This window comes from Camelina sativa, chromosome 12 (genome assembly GCF_000633955.1).
Source record: "Camelina sativa cultivar DH55 chromosome 12, Cs, whole genome shotgun sequence".
NCBI classification, from domain to species: Eukaryota; Viridiplantae; Streptophyta; class Magnoliopsida; order Brassicales; family Brassicaceae; genus Camelina; species Camelina sativa.
The window spans coordinates 28,356,078-28,361,352 of NC_025696.1; the positions used below are offsets into that span (position 1 = coordinate 28,356,078).

The window sequence follows — 5,275 nt, forward strand, 5'->3', positions numbered from 1 at the left end:
TTTGCCCAAAAAAAAAAAAGTCATACCAATTTTCTGAAAAATCGTCGTGCATGTAGAGATGTTTAAATTAAAATTATTAATTTGACTATCAATATAACCAATTGCATTTGTATTTTATATAGCTCAACTAGAGAGAATCCAATACTAATTAAAGGATAGATCGATCAACTTAAGGATGAGTCACCTATTAATTATGAAGTGTTTTGTAATATTAATGTAAGTGGTTTTGCGATACTACGTAAGTGAGAAAGAAAAAACACTACGAATCATCTTTTTATTTATCTACATAGCTAGTTGAAAATTTAACTTATCTGAACTTCCATGACAAAGAAATTAACCGTCAAGAAAATAGTATGATCCAAAATTCGAAAGTGGGTATAGGGGTCCACAGAAGATGATGGCGGATATCCTAATACCTAGAGGCTAGAGCTAAAGAAAATGAGACATCAGACCAGTTTTTACATCATATAAATACCTGTAGTACGTAGTTTCCTGCGGTTAATTGGTTTCATAATCTTAGTTACAATATATGTGAGCTCGCAAACCAATATCATGAGGTGGCTTAGAGTTTCTAGTGAACTTTGTTTGTTGGGATCTGCTGTGTAATGAATGTAAGCTCATAAAACCAATAATTGTAACCTTTGGTAAAGTAGCACGAAATCAAACTAAGAAAGGGAGCATAATCAAATTTAAAATGTAAACATTGTTAATTTTCTATGAATTAGTGATAGAAAAATCACAGTGTAGGAAATATCAGTTTGTTTTACTCTTCGGAGTTCAAAATTCAAGATCCCTTGACCCTTGCACAATGACCTTTCGTTCCTATTTATAGTACGTCTTGTGTTAAGTGAACCTCGTCTAGCTTTCACATGACTACGAGGTGAGCTCAGTCTTTGGTCATTGTAAACTTTTGACATTTCGTCTAACTAGGCTTTACTTCATATTGATTTGACGACAATGGGGTTTTCTCTTTTCTTTTGCGTTAGTACGAGATTTGGTACACAAGTATTTATGTGGTTCACATTATTTTCATACAGATACTTACGTAACGTAGCTGCATTGCATTGAATATGGTAGTCGAAGTTGTTATATAAGGTTAAGAAAAGAAGGCAACCATCTATCATTAGCATAGTCAAACTCACAACACGCTATTGTCTAACCAAGCCGTTGGCAATCTATCGACATGTTTTATTTACATTCACACATTCCCTTTTTTATTTTATTTTCGGAGTTTATTTTATGTAAATGTTCACGTGCATTTTGTCTAATACATTCAATTATTCATATAACTTTATTGTGTACTTCGAAATTTCGAATAAAGAGGTTTCCTAATCATTGATGTTGTCTATCGAAAGTAGGTAGGCATAAACAGAAATCCACTATACAAAAAGTCCATGACTCTTTAGCCCCACGAATTTTAATTGTCATAAACTCATTTAAAATTTTTTTTTTTTCACGAATGTTTGATTAGTATATGTAAACTGTAGACATGATTTGTGGAGAGGTTTTGACCTTTTTCGGTTACAGTTTTGTGTAGTAGCAGTTTGTAAATTATAATGCTATACAGCATTTATAGAATATGAACTTATTTTCTTTTTGCCATCGTTTTTATTAAAAAAAAAAAAAAAAAAATATCTGAGGATTGTGAACTCTGACTACTCCTGCCGACGTTGTAAATTCTTACAACAGCTTAGTAACTATATTTGCTGCTAGATAAAGTTTGTCAGTGTTATTCTTTAACTTATTGATATACCACCACCACTATTTTGAACAAGAACAATACTTGACCCCAAAACAAAACTAATTTTATGATATTATTTTTTAAGAAGTACCACAAACAAAATAAAATGTTTATAATAGTAAGACCTAGATATAAATTTTTACAAACTTATAACAATGTAACCATGTAATAAAATGCGTTATAAACTAATTATAATATTTATAGAATTTTCGAAATCTTCTAATAACATGTTATAAAAGTTAATAAATTGTATATTGTGGCTTTTCTTTGACAACCGTATGTTGTGGTATTTCAAATAATAGGACAGAAGTATTTTAGAAAGATTTAATTAACAAATGGTATCTTCAAATTTCTCCAATTTTTCGTTGTCCACACTGTTTTAAACGATTTTACCACAACTGATTAACACAAATTTACTTATATATATATAGTAATATATGTCAATTCAATTAACACTTTTTTAAAGTTTCCGATTACATTTTGTCTTACGAAAATGAAACAAATTAAAATCATACACATGAGCTAGTAAAAAAGAACCCTAAAACGAAAGGGTTCTAACTTTTATGCCATGATAGATTGTCACAGGGCCGGCGCAACGTATATTGCTGCATAAAGCAAAAATTTACTTTTGGCCCATCTAAAACATAGTTTAAAAAAATTAATAAAAAACAGACGTTAGGGGCGTCGAACTCTGCACATGTTACAGTAGTAAAAAGGCTTGAACAACGGTGCCAATGTAACTTTTATAAAAATGATGCCCTTAAAATAACTTATATTATTTGCTGCCTAAAGCCCTTGTTTCATTGGCTTTAGCTACGCGCCGGGCCTGATTCTCACATAGTCAAATATATACGTATTTCAACTTCTGTATATTCTTATACGAACTGATGCATGATACGTTAAAAAAAAAAAAAAAAAGAAGGATCATTGATAACATAATTTAATCTCTTCTAGTACTATGGAACACAAGAGTTTCTCCTTTCCATAAACATAAAAGAGAACAAACATAATTATCAGTATAGTCTACGCTCACGGCAGCAAAAGGTCCCTTGCAACAAAAGCCACACTTGTAGCATCCCGGTCGATTTATACCATTCAAAGTCACTTCCCAATTCATTTTATTGAACTCAAAATGAAGTTGAGGCTTCACATACCTAAAATCTCCGAGTACACACTCGATATGAACAGTCGGGCGAGAACTTTCGCAAGTGTAGAATATTATCTTTCGATCCATTTCTCTCTCACATATCTCGCACCAGTACATACCGGTCATGTCTTTGTCTCCATCGTAGCATAATTTGAGAGGATTTTTATCGCATTTGTACCTTACCGTAGGTGGTAAAGTAGCACACGTAAAATCCAAAACAAAATCGCAATCCATACAAGTCAAAACATAATCCGACTCTTGCTTGCAAGTCACACATACCTTGCTATCTAGTGAAGTCTGGAACAAAGGATGCGGATGACAATCGTTGAAAAATGGTTTGGATATCGAACCACATCGTACATCTAATATGATATTGCAACATTCGTACCTGAAACCACTACAGAGTCGGTGACAAGCAGAACATAAGAATACTCCACTAAGCATCGGAAAATCCATGACTATGTTGTCGTCAGGGTATAAAGTAAGTTGATGATTGTGAAGTACATGTTGCTTCTTTCAAGGAAGGTTAGCACACGTTTCGTGGAGGACAAAATAATCACATTGCATGCAACTGTAGAAAATGTCAGAGTAGACAGGACAAACGCATGCTCTGCAACGCCTACATTCATCATGGATACTAGTAAGACCATCCTCAAGTCTTAGGTTGTGCTCTCGATGACAAAAGTGATTTATCACTCCATCACTCACAACTCTAAAAGGTTCTTCACATTCATCATTTTCTTCTGGCTCGTCCTCAAGTTCTCTCCCATCCCACACATCCCTCCTCGTGGCACATCTTGAATGAACTGCGTAATCCGAACAAATCAAGCAAGCATACACCCCATATCTCCCATCTATTCTTCTGCGACAAACTCCGCATTTCCAATCTCCAGGACCAAGAAAATAAGTGCGGGAGATACGATGTATATGGCGTATAATGCTAATGACACGTGGTAAGTAGATACAACCTTCATGGATCATAAAATCACATTGAGGACAAATGTAAGGAGATCGATCGGATTCAAGACCACATGCATTACAAATGAAGTGTATGAGCCTTGGCATGAGAGTGAGAGTATGTTCATGACATTTCCGGAAGTAAAGGATGAGCTGAAGCGGGTTACATGCACAATAAAGATCTATACTGAAGTCACATATGGAGCAATGATAAACTAACTTTCCAACCTTTTCTCCACATAGACGACATTTGTCATCTTCAGCTACTAGTGGTAAGCCATGTATGAGGAGCGTGAGAGGATGTCTCTTGTGAGACGGATGGTTGATCTCTGGTGATGATTCTAAACATTCTTTGTGGACGGCGAAGCCGCAAGTATCACATCTGTAGCCGTGGAGACCGTTTTCTCGAAGTTTGGGGCATCCATCGCATTGACCGGTGCTGCTATAATGGCTGTGTAAAGGATGTTCGTGAAATGGTAGCATCAGAGAAGGTCCCATGATCTGGTCAAACACCATGGATGGGGTTAATGATCCATCATCATCATAGGAACATGCTTGATTTTCTTCATGTGTAGGTGATGATGATACGTCAGAGAGCTCCTCAACAAGGACCATTTTTATGAACTTGACGAACTAGATCTCTATGTTTGTTTGCTATCTTAGGTAATATGAATTAAGAAAAACAAATTGAAGAAGAAGAAGGAAAAAAAAATATAGCCGTTAAGGATATAATTTTTTAAATGAAGCTTTTTATTTTTTTAGGTTATTTTCCCCCTAATCTTATACACTTGAGATTCGAATCTTTGGGTTACAGTGCTTTTAGAACGCCCTGGGAATTATAACCGAACCGATTTGTCCGAACCGAACCGAACCGAGATTTAGACAAATCAGTTCGGTTGGTGTTGCTTCGTTTGGTTCAATCGGCACAAGTTGTGCAGAGAATTCGGTTATGTCATTCGGGTCGGTTCGGTCGGGTTATCCGAACGGTTAACCGATAACCGAAAATTAAGGACGCTACTATAAATTCTTTCTAAACCTAATAACCCTAATTTTCTTTTTGTTTCACTCGCAGCCTCTCCCACCAAAGAACACGAAGACTCACCACCAAACATCGAATCTTCTTTCATTCGATTCACCATTCTTCTGTTATTCTTCTTCTTCTTCTTCTCCTTCATCTTCGATCTACTTCTTCTTTTATCTTCTTCTCCTTCATCTTCGATCTACTTCTTCTTTGATCTTCTTCTCTTCACCTCGTCGCTGCAATAGCCCATGATGGTTTCTTCTTCTTCCGCCTTCGTCGCTGCAACAGCTCAGACTCAGGAGTGAACTAACGTTGTAAGCAACCGGAGTCTGAGAGAACCACCGCCGTCTACTATCGGAGCCGGATTAAATCGCCGCCGCCGCTGCATGCCATCTTTTCAGAGAAAGAA

The 5,275-nt window shown here is 35.9% G+C and overlaps 1 pseudogene; it reads right to left on the minus strand.

The window, feature by feature from the left end:
- Positions 2,682 to 4,460, minus strand: LOC104733955 (annotated as a pseudogene).